This window comes from Ambystoma mexicanum, chromosome 6q, assembly GCF_040938575.1.
Source record: "Ambystoma mexicanum isolate Mex_15411 chromosome 6q, UKY_AmexF1_1, whole genome shotgun sequence".
NCBI classification, from domain to species: Eukaryota; Metazoa; Chordata; class Amphibia; order Caudata; family Ambystomatidae; genus Ambystoma; species Ambystoma mexicanum.
The window spans coordinates 1,366,417,649-1,366,433,155 of NC_090937.1; the positions used below are offsets into that span (position 1 = coordinate 1,366,417,649).

Consider the following 15,507-nt stretch of genomic DNA (forward strand, 5'->3'; position numbering starts at 1 on the left):
CAAAATAAATAAATAAGGGTGGGGAATAGGAGGAGTGTTTTGCCCCTAAATGGGCAGATCTCACAATGAGTTTATACTGCTGGATTATACTCCAGCAGGTCTACAATGTCAACGTCTCTTAGATGGTGTGGAAAGTTATTTGAGTGATAATCATCTGATGATTAATCCGGCGAAATCCTATGTAATGATCTAAACAACCAAATTAGAAAAGAAATCGTATGGAATCTAAACAGCATTTCTATTATGAGGATACACTCATTGGGTTACTTGGGTTGTATTATATCTGCAAAATACAATTGAAAAATCACAAAGTGAGAATGGAGGAAAAGACGCGTTGCTGCATTTCTCTGATGAAGGTATGCTTATTCCTTCACTTAATAGAGTTCTATCGACTGAAAGTCACTGCAATTGTTCTGTATGGCTGTGAATTGGTTACAATGAAAAACAGGAAATTCCTAGATTGTCTGGAAGGCAAAATCTGGAGATTCACTGTGGCTTTCCCAAACACAGTACCAATCAGTGTAATTAGATTGGAACTTGGACTCACTTAATGGTGGGCACAATATGCCAAGCGGTATCCTCTATTTAAACAAACGTATATCCTTTCTGAAAAACCAACATTGGGCTCTTAATTCTAAGTTACTGACAATAAAGTCGAGTTCTAGTTCTTTTGATTCACAAATTGCAGTCCTTGTCAGCTTTATTTTCCTATTTCGGCGATGTATAATCTTTGTGTGCCAAAATTAACTAATGGGTTTACCTAGATTCTGCACCCTAAGTGCTTATATTGCGACTGCAGCAATATCATAAGTCAATTTTTCTTTTTGAAAAACACTTTTGTGGGTTGCACTTCTAGTAGGAACAGTATAAATCACACAATAACAATTATTCCATGTATTTTTTGTTTATTCTTTGCATTAATTTTCATGCAACTCTAATTTTCATTCATATATTCACATGTTCATTTATTTCTCTCTTCACATTTGTTTCTCTCAGCACGTGTTTCCCCATGGTATGTGCCCGTGGTTCTTCAGGAGAGATACTAGGAAGAAAAGGGGAAAATTAAATAATGTTCAAAAGTTAACTCAAAGATGAATAATATAAATGGTGGGGTGGGTGGGCTACTCTGGTTGTGTAGCCTGTTTAGTGTACTCACCTAAAATTTAAATTCTTTTTATAGATATTAGATATCGGCTCCTATGTTTACTGAATCTGATAAAAGCTAGGAAATGTCTTTCTTGGTACTGCTTTCCACTCGGATACTAAAGGAAGTAAAAATAGGATCTGATAGAAGCTCTGGTACTTTTTTAGAGAAAATAAGTGTTAGCTTCTGAAACAGAGACTCGCATATTTCAAGTATAGACCAAACTTTTGGTCTTTCGCTGTTTGCAGATAAAAATAATCTGAAAAAAAAATATATATGGTCTAAAATGTTTGGGTTTTCCATTGTTTTCAGACTATAAGAATCTGGAAAATATCTCCATGAATATAAGAAAATTGATAGATATAAATATTGGCAAAAGATATATAAGAATTCAGAGATAACAATATCTATAGAATGAATTTAAATTTTAGGTGAGTACACTAAACAGGCTACACAACCAGAGTAGCCCACCCACCCCACCATTTCTATTATTCATCTTTGAGTTAACTTTTGAACATCATTTCATTTTCTCCTTTTCTTTCACATTTTCTTCCTAGTATCTCTCCTGAAGAACCACGGGCGCTTATTTATTTATTTATTTATTTCATTTGTTGCACGCCCAGACCCTTAGGTATCACGGCGTGGTTGCAGAGAAAAAATTCACATATTACACACATAATTACATTCAATTACACAAAGATGGTTGGTACAAGTTGAATAGAGCATATTTGCACCCACTCAATATGGTTATCCTTTCTTCTAGTTAAAGAGCCATGTTTTGAGTGATTTTTTGAATCCTGAGAGGGAGCCCTCTTCTTTGATACTGTTGGGGAGAGAGTTCCAATGTTTGGGGGCTAAGTATTGGAGGGGAAATACCGTGGGGAAACACGCATTGAGAGAAACAAATGTGAACAGAGAGAAATAAATGTGAACATGTGAATATATTAATGAAAATTAGAGTTGCATGAAAATTAATGCAAAGGATAAACAAGATACATGGAATAATTATGTGATTTATACTGTTCCTACCAGAAGCGCAACCCACAAAAGTGTTTTTCAAAAAGAAAAATCGAGTTCTAGTTCTTTTGCAACTCAATTTCACAGGAGATGTGCGACCTTCCACAAAATTATCAATCTTGATGTTTCAGACTCAGATCATGTATTGAAAAAGAAAATAATACCCTGGGATAAGCACATGGATTTTGAGGACTTTGGGAGATTGGTGTTGTTTAAAGAAAAAATGAGCTTTTAACATCCCATTGACAAACAAGATCATATTTTGGTAAATTTCCTTTTCAGGAACTTTGGGAAAAGCACCTAAGATTTCGCCTTAATTGTCTACCAACTTTAGATGTGATTGGTCGGAGGTTTGGCATCCCAAAGGAACTCTGCGGGTGTCGCTTGTATTGGCAGGCACTGTTGCAGTCCCTTTTTCATCTGGTAATGGGAGTGTCCTGTCTTTCTGAAAGAGAGGATTGTACATCTGGGCCCTTTTGTTAATTGGACAACTCGTGTCCTGACCAATTGTTTATGGGGGAGACTTATGTTAACTTCAAATCAACCTCTCATATTAGCTTTGGGTACATTTTTAGAAAACATTTTCACTGAACTTAATAGCATTTACATAATGAGTTGAGTTTGGTTTGGGACAATTAGATAGGCTAATGCGCTGTATGGACTGGTAGCTTATTGAGTGATATTTTAGAATAAGCCCTGGTTTCTTGGGAATGGACCTTTCTTTGATGATTGAAAGTGTTTTAGGTTTTAGGATTTCGATGCTAATTTAATATCTGTGTTTGAACTCATCTTTAAATTTGTTATATTAAAATGGATTCTTTTATATTTTTATGAAAATAATTTAAACCTTTAGATGAGTGTGAAAAGTTTCTTGTAAACTGAAATACAACTAAATACATTAAAAAAAGAATGAAAAAAAACTCATTTAGTCTCACACCCTTTCTCACGCAGAGGTTATCCGAAAGAAACCTGTAAATGTGTCAGAAATAGGAAATGAACAGACGTTTGTTTATTTTATTTGTATAGCGTAAGCCAGGCCCTTAGGCATCAGGGCGCATTGCTTTGTTACACAGAAGGTATTACATTTACATACAGGAATGGATACAAGGGAAAAACACAGATATATAAATATATAAAATAATATACAATGAGTGGTAGCAAAGCAGGAGCCATTTACAGATGAGGCAGTCATGGTTGAGTTAAGGTAGAGGAGAGTGGAAACAGTGAATATCGTGATGGATACAAGGGTAAAAAAACGATATATACAAAAGTATACAATGTGTGGTGGCACAGCAAAAAGTCATTTACAAATGAGGCAGTCACGGTTGAGATAAGGTAGAGGAGAGTGGTGGCAGTGAATATCGTGATGGGGAGTGATAAGTAGCATTTTTGTGTTTATTACTCTTTCGAGGGTATCCATGTTTTGTGGTTTTTTCTAAAGAGATGGAAGTATGATTCTGTTCTAAGAGTCAGCGGTAGAGGCTTCCATAGTTTGGAGGCAAGCACAGGGAAACTGGTGCCTCCTGCTTTCTGGAGCTTGAACCTAGGGACTTTTAGACAGTGGGCTTGTGCTGATCTCGTAGGTTGTGAGGTGGTATTGCAGGTGAAGTTGTCAGCTAGGTATTTTGGTGCTTGATTGGCCAAGCATTTATGGGTAAGAGATAGGAGTTTATACTCTATTCTTTGCTGAACCGAGAGCCACTGGGTGTTTCGTCTCAGATCCGAGATATGATGAGATCTTGGGACGTTCAAAGCTGCTCTTAGAGCATTATTCTGAATCACCTGCATCTTATTGAGGTTGCATTGAGTAGTGCCCAGGTAGAGAGCGTTGCAATAGTCCATTTTAGAGAGTACTAGTGCTCTGGCTATAGTTGTGCAGTTGGTGGAGGGTAGAAAAGGCATGCAGGTGTTAATGAGCTTAGAGGTGTAGGCTGTGGAGATAGCGCTGAATTGTCTATTCAGAGTGAGGGCAGAGTCAAGGTAAATTCCTAAGGTTTTGACATCCTTGGCTACTTTGATGTTGCCGTCTATGAAGAAAGATGTGTCAAGTTTGTCAAACTTATTAAGTCTAGATTTGAAGCCTAGATAAAGTAACTCAGTCTTGTCGTTGAGGCAAAGTCCTTGTTTGGCCATCCAGGCTTGGATGATGGAATACATGTCATTGAGTTCTATGGAATCTTTGGTGTAGTCTCCTGTTAGGGGGGTAAGTATTTGGTTGTCATCTGCGTAATTTGTGTAGGTGAGATCAAATGATCTAGTTTGTTAAACAGGGGTTTGGTAAACACATTGTGTATAGAGTTTGTGATACGCAAGAGCCCTGAGGGACACCACATGAAACACGGGCTGGTTCAGCGGCGGCAGAAGGTGCAAAGACTCACGGAGCGGTTGTTTAAGAAGCACTGAATCCAGGCATTGGCTTTGTCGGAGAAGAGGGTTGCTGATGTTAGGTGAGTGCATAGAACTTCGTGGTTTACCCAGTCAAAAGCAGGTGAGAGGTCTAGAAGAAGTAGGAGGGCAAGTTTGCCATTGTCTTTAAGTTTGTCCATTTGTGGCTTGAGGTCGATCAGGGCGGTCTCCGTACCATGTTTGGGTCGGAAGCCTGACTGTCTGAGGCCTAGAAGATTGTGCTTTTCTAAGTGGTTCTGTATCTGCAGTTAAGCTGCTCTGTCCAGGAAAGGTAGTTGTGATGGGGCGAAGTTGGTGGGGAGATTAGGGTCTAAGGAAGGTTTTTTGAGAAGGGTTAGGATCCAGGAGTCTTTCCGATTGTTTGGTACAATGCTTGTCATAAATGACGCATTGATTAGAGTGATGATGAATGGGGCGAGTTGTTTAGCTACATCTTTGATTATCGGGGCAGGGCATATATCGCCCTGGCATTTTGATGGTTTCAAAGTCTATATTATATCCTCAACCTCTTTTGATAGATCTAGTGCAGAAATTGAATAGGACATTGGTATCTGGTTGTTTATTTAGTGGTGGATTCTGGCTTACGTCGATGGTTAGACTAGCTTTTTTGGATTCAATTTTCAATTGCAACAATGATATTTTGCCGAGTAGGGCCTTTTGAATGTTGGTGCACCAAGAAATGTCTTTGGTGCACGAGTCGGGTACGGGGGAGGGTGATTCGAGCTCTCTCAAAATGTTGAAGAGCTCTTTGGTATTGGATTTAGCTTTGATAATTTTCTCATTGGAAATGTTTTTTTTTTGTTTGGGTGATGGCCGATTTGTAATTATTGGAGGCTATTATGTAGGTGATCTTGTTAGTGTCTAATGAGTTTTTCCATGAGGATTCATTAGTTTGTACGTAGTGTTTTGAGTTCAGGGGTGAACCAGGAATTAAGATGAGCGTGGTTTAGCTTTGAGTAGTTTTACAGGTGCAATGGTATTGATGGCTTTGAGCACGGTGGTATTGTATAGGTCTACTTAGAGTATAGGGGCAGCGTGAGTGAGCGAATAGTCAATGATGGGCTGTAATAATGGAAGTAGTTTATCGACAGTAATGTTTTTGATGTTTCTCGTGAGTGCAGGACGTGCGTTGGGTGTAAACTGGTGCGAAAAGTTAGCTTTATTGATGGAGAAAGTTGTGAGGTAGTGGTCTGTCCATGCGCAGGGTGTGTTAGCAAGAATGTTGGTGTCACAGTTCATGTCGGCTACCCATTTAGGGCTCTGCCCTTTATTGTGAGTAGACTGTGTAATGCAGTGTGTAAAACCTAGCTCAGAGATGGTGTTGGCAAGTGAGGAGGCTTTATGTTCACTAATGGCCTGGTAGCCTAAGTTGAAGCCACCTAAGATTAAGATCTGTGAGTTGGGTTTGGTGGTGTTGGAGAGAAGGAGAGCAATGTCATCTTCAAAGGAGGACGTTATCGCGGGGGGTCTGTATATGAGGTGCATGGTGAGTGTTCTTGTGTCAGATATGGGTAGTTTGATAGTGAAAATTCTCCTGATGGGAAGGTTTGGTTGAGTATAGGCCTTAAGTTGAGTGAGGCTTTAGCAATGAATGCAACCCCGCCTCCTTTTTCTGAGAGACTGTCCAGGTGATAAATAGTGTATCCCTCAGGTATGGCCAGTGCAAGGGCAGGTCCTGATGATGCTTGGAGCCACGTCTCTGTGATGGCAAGGAAGTCGAGATTATTGTTGATTATAATATCCGCTATGCCCAAGGCATGGGCTGGGATAGATCTGGCGTTTATTAAGCCGCCCTTAATCATAGGTTTAGTGATCTGTGTCTTGACATTGTTGTCTGAAGCGATGTCATTCGGTGGTGATGTAGTTTCAATGGGACTGGACTCGAGGTGTTTGGTAATTCTTTTGTGTTTTGCATTGGTGATTAAATGGTTCTGGTGTATTCTAGATCCAAGTCTTAAGTTTCTGCTTGATGTTGGGCGTGGTTGGTTCGGGGTGGGTTTTCTAACAAATAGATTTAACCATTGTGAAGGTGTAAGCATGAGCCGGGTCGCTGGGTGGGGTTTGATGGGCTTGCTAGGCTGAACAGGGAGGCAAGGTGGTAGGAATTGTGATGGGGTATATTGTCAGAGTGAGGTAGTGTTGGTGCCATAGCAATTGTGATGGAGCCGGGGTAGTGGGTGATCTGGTCAGTGGTGTCATGTGTAGAATTCTTGTTGGTAATTTGATTGGTTGTGTTACGTAAGTGCAGTAGGCTTATAATCGTGGTGAGGTGCCGCAAGTTATTAGGTGTTCTATTCATGGCTTAGGATGCTATGTTAGATCGGAATCAGGTGATGTTCACTGGGCACTTATATTATATTGCAGAAGTGGATAAGTTGCAAAATATGCTCCCAGCCAAACACAAAATACTAGCACTGAAAAGTGGAATACAATTCACATATGGCAATACAAAGGTGGTATTTTCTTGAAAGACAGTTTGGCAGAATAGATATTAATGGGGGCATCAAATACTATACAGAGCTGAGCTGGACTTTCTTTAGATTAAGTTGGCATCAATGGCCAGGAAGTGCAGGAAAATAATAACTCAGCCTAGCGCATTTGCAACTGCTTACTGAGAGAGGATGGAGTTTTCCTATTTCTGCCGACAGCAGGTAAGCAAATGATGTCTTGGCTTTTAATTTCAAAAGCAAAAACCAAAAGGGGCAGTCCTCTTTTCTTTCTATTTTACTTTTGAATTTATGTAATGATGGCACCGGGAACTACAGTATAAAATCTCGAGAGTGGGTAGGGGACCATCAGCTGGCAGAGCCTGCGAAAAAAATGGGCCAAGCAACTATAAAATGTCAACAGTGGGGAAGGAGGATATGTAGGGCGAAGCTGATGTCAAAAGTAATAATTCTTTTATTTTAATACAAAAAAGTGCTTTAGTTCACGACACTATAAAGTTTGTGGTGTTCCCCAAGTTTCGCGTGTTAAAGAGCTTACATTCTGAAGGGAGATCATTTGCCTCACAGGAATCGTGTACTCGCAACCAAAATTCTAACAGTTGCCGAGTGGTTGCACAATTCAACTGTGTGCTCTTCCGACTCCCAGTTCATGTTTGAGCTGGGTCTAACAAGTTTAACACTACTTGTACTTCAGTTTTCAAAAAACCCTTGAGACTCACACCTTGGTTAAAGGGCCTCACACGTTTTTTTAAACTGCATTACAAACTTCCTGATTTGCCGAAAACAGGCTTGGAAGGCGGGTGTCAATAATATGGTTAGAACATTTCACTCCAGGGTGCTCTTGAAAGTGGAAAAGGCTCTTCTAGGAGCCCTCTCTTCTATCTGTTTATAACTGAATATGTGATTGTTGCCCAGGGGTTGCAGGGAAGTTGCCAGCGGGCACAGCGTTGACCCTTGGCGAATCCCAAATGACATCCATGTTGACAACTCAGTAATACTTGTACATATTTGATGATTGATAAGGATCAGGCTCGGACTGGCCTACAGGGCAATAGGCCCATGAGCGAACGAAAGTTGCAAAATGCTGGTGTGGGCTTGTTTTTTGGTCAAAGTGGCCCACTTTTTTGGCCATTGTGTGCCAGATTGCTGCGTTAATTCACTATGCGGCTAATAGTTTTGAACAGTGTTGCTGAATAAATATTCTTTAAAATGCCCAATTTGCATTACATTTTATAAAATAAAAACGCCTTGGGTTTCTATTCTTTTTCATTGTGTTTTGAATCCCAACTGTAAACAGAAAGGAAACTTTCACAAGTACATACAAAATGTATAAAATAACTTTCATAACTACATAGACAGATTATTAAAAAAATAAAACCAATGAATATCCTTTGCAAGATAAAGTAAAATGTTACACAGCTTTCCTTACACTTATCCTCCAGATTATACATTACTCATCAAATACACAGATCCATACAAAAGAGAAATATGTCCGTTCAAGTGCCAACTGGCTACCTAAGAGACTATCAGTCTATTTCTTTTTTTTCATCCCCCACTCTACCTAGTTTCTCCAGAATTTTGTAGAGCAGGTCACATAAGGCTAGAATTCGACTCTGTGCTTGTCCCCCCATCAGGCTCGCCCAGCAGGCTTCATTGCCTTGTATCCTGTCCAGGCATCTCTTCCAATCCTCCCCCAATGCCGTACAGCCCAAAACTAGATGTTTAGTTGTGTCATTCATTTCAACCATACCACATAGCCTATATCTTAAATCTGTTGTACCACCATTCCAGCTCCCCATTCTCTCCAATGTTGGGAGTTGGTTCATTCGAAAACTGAGGTATGCTCCTTTTATATAGGCTAAATTCAGTCAGATCTTCCGCTATTTTAGCATAATTAAACAGCTTTGTTTTACTTTTGCCTGCTTTTGACTCAACTCTTCTGTAGATGACCCTATTTCATACAATAGTTTATTCAATTCTACCTTTATGATAGTGATAGAATCTCCAGAGGTTCGCGTCTGCACTTCCCCCATTTCTAGTATAGTGAATGAGGTGGTGAATTTAATAATTTTACATAGGACATCAATTTTCTCCACTCATTTCTTGCAGCGAGTGAGACTAGTCCAAACTCATGTTGTATAATTGAGTTTGGTATATATTTTGCTAGTCCTAAAGTTTTCCTTGGAACGTATTTAAATTCTGTCCCAAGTCATTGAGGTTAATATCAGCCCATACAAAATCGTTTGTTCCACCTGCATCTGGTATAACCGTATTAGTGGAATCAGTGAATAACTACAAAGTTGTGCGTACACCCACCTCATCTTAGTAAGCAGAAGGCCATACCTAGAGTTGAGATAGTGTTCCCCTCCTAATTTAGCAGTTGAATTCAAAACCTCAGACCCCAGGTAGTTTAAGGCAGAGATTCTCTCCAAAGACTACTCCCCTACTTTCCATATAATTTTTTTGGGGACTTTTTGATTTCGCCCCATTTACCTTAAGGTTATTTTCAACTGCTTTGGTGTGAAAGAGAGACTACTTGCTCTGCAGTCCAATTGGGGTGAGGTCGAACAACACAAAGTCGTCAGCAAAAGCTATCCAGTCTAGTGTTGCCGACCCCAACCTCACCGAATATGTGCTTCCATACATTCCAAATTTCAGCAATATCTGCTGTATACAAGTTATAGAGGGTAGGTGCCACAACACACCTCTGTTTTAGCCCCACAAAGGTGCCTATCAGTGGTGTCATAGTTCCCCCTTATTTAGTCTCACTCTCACTGATGTGTCTGTGTGTAGCAGTGTTAACATTTCCACCAGACTCAATGGAATCCCAAACCTCTACAACTTTTCCCACAATCGACCACGACTTACCATGTCGAATGCACTGGTCATATCAATTGAGGCCATAAAAAGGTTCCCAATTGATGTCTTCTTTCTCGCTACTCTCATGTGTGCTAAGGTGAAAGCATTTAAAAGGGTGCCTATACCTGTTCAGAAGCCTATTCGGGAATCAGTTAACAACCCTTGTGCATTTTTTCCTATTTTGAGCTAGTAGAATCTATTAGTGCGATGGGTCTTAAGTTGGCTGGATTGAGTTTATCACCTTTGTTAAAGATTCGTACAATGTATGAGTGCTTCCACGTTTTTGGTACTTTGGTATATGTTTTGGAAAAGCTCCCATAAAGGGGTTGCCAATAGCTCCATATTTTCCTTAATAATGACCGGGAGAATGTTATCCGGCCCAGGACTTCCCTCTGCCAATTGTCCATACCACATCCTCTCTATCCTAAGCGCAAATATGTTCCACCTGTGACTGCTCTTTTAAATTGAATATGGGTTCCTTATCAGGGATGGCATACTTGACTCTCTTCTATCATGGGCATGTTTCCTTTTGTCAACCCCGCCATCATAGACCAGAACTTTCCTGCATCTTGTTTTATCATTGAGGTGACCATCTCTTGGTTTCTCTTGATTGCTGTTTCCCTTTTGATCAACTTAAGCATCTGTTTATAGCATACCACTAACTTCTTATTCTCAGAAAATATCTTGAAAGGTATAGAATTGAAATTACACACCTTCATCTCTCCTCTCCTATTTCTTTTCAATTCCTTGATTCTAGCATCAAAATAATTGGGATAAGCTTGATTTCCCTGCAGATGTCCCTTCTTAGTAATACATTTCAGGCATAATTGCAACTTCTCGTTCTAGTTCCAGACTGTTAGTCGGAACCCATTCTCTGCCATGTTCCTCACCTCTTTATCCCTTACCACCATACATTCCTTTACTGCCTTTTTGTTCCATCTAATGGCTGCCACCCCATCACCTGTACAAAAGCCATTGAGGGACACATTTGATGCACGGTTGAGGATGTATTTGCATTATAGTATATAGGGAAATTATCACTACCCATCGCATCCCCCTTGGCTATGCAATCATTTTTCCTACTCAACTCTGCAGAAACAAATAAGTGATCAATCCAGGAGGTACACCCTCTCACCCCTCACACCATACTCCATGTGAAGAAGTCTCTGGCTTCATCCTCTGGTGGGACACAAGGCCTCAAGTTCCACTTTGCAAAGACATTTTTCCACAGGTCTCACAGATGTTCACCTCTTGTTCTTATCTTTCCCCCTCTGCCTCTGCCCTTGCTCTGAGTCTCTAAACAAGACGCGTTGAAGTCCCCTGCTACCAATATAATACAATTTCCTTCTTTCTCTTCAAACACAATTCCCATTTCATTCTGCAGATTTATCGGGTGTGCATTAGAAGGGTTTCCATAGATGTTTACTATCAGAAGATTTAGCTCTGGGGGAATCATTTGAATGGCTATGGCCATTAGGTCGTGTGATGATTACAACTCACAATGTCTAAAATCCCAACTCTGATCAACCGCAATTAGCAGCCCTCCTTTAGGTCGGTCCTTGCTCTTCCTGTTTACAGAAAGTTATGTACCCCTTTAGTTCCAGATGTTTTCTAGCCATCGTTTCTTTTAGAATTATTACGTTTACAGCCTCAAAAGTCTCACAAACAGGCTCCCTTAATTTGCGAAAACCACAGATGTTCCATGATATAATCTTAAGGACATTCCTTTCAAAGCTGCTGCTGGCTCGGTTTGATATTCTTAAACATCTCCTGGGCTCCCTCTAGCCATGCCCAATCATCTCCATTTACCAACTGGCCTATCAAACCAATTGTCGATACACTTGATCTTTTTGGAGTATTTGAATTTGATATTGGATTTAAATAACCTTCTATTTCTTCCTGGGTTTCTCAATTCTTTCAAGTGGGTTTCTATTCAAACGGTGTCACAAAAGGAAGGACTAGCCATTTGCAACGGTGGGCCACTTTTTCTTTGGTGCCCGAGACAAAAAAAGGATCCTATACTGGATTGTTCTGATTTCATAAAAACAGTTCTTAAGCAGACATAATTGAAAGAATGTATCACTCCTCTGACCAAGCATTATCTAACACACCTGTATCTTTTCATTCTGTTTTTTAATGTTCTTCTAACAATGCACAGCTCTATTGTTAGTCCTCTCAGATGCCTATGATTGTAGCTACTAATAGTCTACTTGAACCTATGCCATGCTATATTTACAAAAAATGTACAACCCGGCAATTTAAAATATGAGTACATATTTGAAGTACACTAGAGATTGTCTTGTAACATTGACAAGAATTAATTTAGATGTGCATACTGACATTTTATTCACAATGGACGGTACTAGACTTCTATACCACACAAAGGGCTAGCAGCCATAGAATGGTTACTATTGTTGCATGTCTATGAGGTTTTTGCCACTGCAATTTTGAAGTTGATTTGGAACTACTTTAAGTTTTAATATAATTTCTACTTCTAGATATTGGGGACATCAGTGGGAGCCAAAATAGCTCTTTCTATGCAACCATATTTATGGACCATTTTAAAACATAGAACCTATATTAGAAGAAAGTGGTTGGAGTTGTGATGATTGCAGGGAGATTTCCCCCCCCACCCCTCTGAGACTAGGGAGGTATGCTATGTTTACACTTCCTAATGGACAAGGTAAGCCGTAAACCTCTGGAGGGGACTCTCCCATAGGGCATAGAGACTCGGGGGTATAAGTCAATCCCCCCCCAGTTACTAACACCTTTGTAAGGTAGGTACGGGCTAGGTTTTGCAAAAAACCCTATACACCCTTTACTAATGGCCGAGTTGGCTTCTGACCTTACGTGTGCCTAATCTCCTGTGAAGACTAAAAGGGGATGAATAAACCAGCCTGTTGGATGAGGGTCCTGAAGACAACCAATCATGGAAATCTTCCAGTACGCCCTGCGGAACTGAATCGCGTCAAAGAGGCCAAAGGAGGAGTGGCCGTTGGGAGAGGAACAACAGCAGTGCCAGTGCAGGACCGTGACAGGCAGCGATGATGCACAGCTGATTGTTGGCCGGATCAACCTCCAGGAGCTATGAGAGTGAGGTGGAAGATCCTCGGAAGGCCGACGCAGAGCGTAGCTGAAATGTCATATAAGTGACTCCACGCAGATTGAGATCCTAGACGAGGAATAATCCTGAGGAGGGGGTGAGAAGAGGAAGACCCCCATAGTCACAAGAAAGTGAGAATACCCCTAGAGTGTTGAAACGTGAGAAAACCCAAATGCGGGAGAAGCCAGATAAAGCCACAGTATGGGGTAGTGAGAAGGAGAAAATCCCTAAAATGGGGAGAGACTGACAAAACCCAGTGTAGGGAAAAACAAGGATACCTCAGAGGAGAGGAGTAAGAATGGGAAGAGCCCTGGCGTATGCAGAGATTGTGGAAAAACCAGAGTGGGGAGTGAGTATGAGAAGAGCACAAGAGTGGGCAGAGACTGAGAGAACCCCAGACTCGGGAAGAAACAGGAAAATTACCCCAATGAGGGAGAAGGAGAAAAACAGCTCGATGGCATTCCTGCACCTCAAAAACTATATATTTGGAACTGATGGGAAAAAGCCTGTACTGAAAGGAGACAAGTTTGGGAGTCCGAAGCCAGCAGCCATCTCTCTACTTAATAGTTCCAGAAAGTTCCCCTTTGCTGTTTTCCTTTGTTGAAAGGGAAAGTGGTTAGATTAGAGTAGGATTCCGTACAAAGGGCGTTGTTGTATTTGTTTAGGCCTTGCGACGAGCACCCCTTTGACTTTCCCTTTTATAGAAGAGGGCTACGATTTGTAGATTTAGGGCAAAGGTATTTTGGATATTGAAAGAAAAATAAATGCCTTGTTGTCAGAGTTTTGAGTCTGACATGCAACAGAGTCAACATTTAAAAATCTTTACAAGTTACGTAGAGGACATATTTAGAGTTTTGTCTGGACCTGAACATAAGTTGCAAGCCTTCTTTGAATAAGTGAAATACACTTGACACAATTAAATTTAAGTCCTCTTATTGCCAAGAGATTATTTATTTGTTGGGATCTGAGAATTATCTAAAAAAAAATGACAGAGTGTATACTTCAGTATTTTTACAAAACCTACAAAAAAATAACGTTTTACATGCAAATATTTTCCAATCAACCACAACACTTGGTGGACTACCATTTAGCCAGTTGCTGAGGATTAATCAGATAGTGTTTTTGCTGCTGAATTGGGATTACAAAAAGATACAATTTGTGCATACAACAAAGTAAAGAAATCTTTTGATATTGCTTTAAAACCAACATGAGAAGCTTTATTGCAGGTGAAAGTTAAGAAACCTTCAACTAATTTGGTGTTTGTAACTTTTTTAAACAGCTTGCAAATGAAAATGATCATTCTCAAGCACTGGCACATTTTTGGCTATGATGAAACGTTAAATCCTCTTTTTATGTGGCAACAAAAACTTGCCTAGCAAAACCATTGATCTATTAGGTGAGAGCTGAGGGATTAACATTTTATCAGTCAACATTTTGTACTAAAAAATAGTGGTAACTTTCCATGTCTTGCATGCCGACACTGCAACAATCTAATTGGACGTAAAACACAGACTCCTGTAAGTACATGTACAAATATTTATTTGAAAGACTAGGCTACTTGTGATGCATGAAATCTCCAGTAATGGTACATTTTATTCAACAGCAACACACTATTACACAGATTCAGATTGCAAAACCGAAATTAGTATGCAACCCAGGAAAAGGTGGAGATATCAATTTACTAGCAAGGAGAAAACATTATTGAATTGACAGAATGTCTAAACCTTCACCAAAGGCTATCGATCCTGAAAATGATCTCTGAGTTGTTTTCTTTGAACATACCTTAGTTGGCATAGGACAATATTAAAAATGATTTTCTAGAATAGATACTACTTTTAAAATGTGCTTACATTGATCTATTTATCACCCTATATGCAGAGTTACTAAGTCAAAACAAAAGTACAAATACGTGGTTAGGGTAGCATTGTTATCTACATCATTCATTTCATAAAGATATTTAATATGACTTTATTTGTGAAGGTTTATGCCTGTTGGGTATTGTTGGTTAATTTTAGGTTTTGCTTTGCAAGAAACATTGCTTTATGAACCAGATTAAATTCAAGATAACGTTGATGGGATTTAACTTGCCTAGAAATTGGTTTTGCAAGTATATTCAAACTAAATCATTCATATGTTTTTCCATTAAATCTGACATTTTCTGTAGTGAAAGATTCCAGATTTTAGGTTGCACTAGTAATGTCTTCATAATTTCAATAGGGTAAGAGAAGATGAATCCTTTTAAAGTAAAATTTTTTGTAGATTCATTCTTTTGTCTGAGAGGGTTTTGATAAATCCGATAATCCGATGGAGTCATCATGGATTCCCTAGTTGTGACCACCTTCCATGTGCCCAGGGGACGGCATCCGCTTCCTGATCTTGACCCTGTGGGCATTTATATGAGGGAGGATCACATGGGAGGAGACAACTAGCGGGAACACATGTTAACATCATCGGAGAATACATGGTTTTCCCCCCTTTCCCATGCGGAAGACCCTCTCATACCCAAGTTCTTAATGGCCTATTGCCATTCT

At 39.8% G+C, this 15,507-nt stretch overlaps 1 protein-coding gene across 2 annotated transcripts in view; it reads left to right on the plus strand.

Annotated features, from left to right (window-relative positions):
* The window catches only part of MAN2B2 (mannosidase alpha class 2B member 2), a 777,500-nt gene that overhangs the window by 542,725 nt on the left and 219,268 nt on the right, over positions 1-15,507 (plus strand). The gene's annotated exons all lie outside the window — the stretch shown is intronic.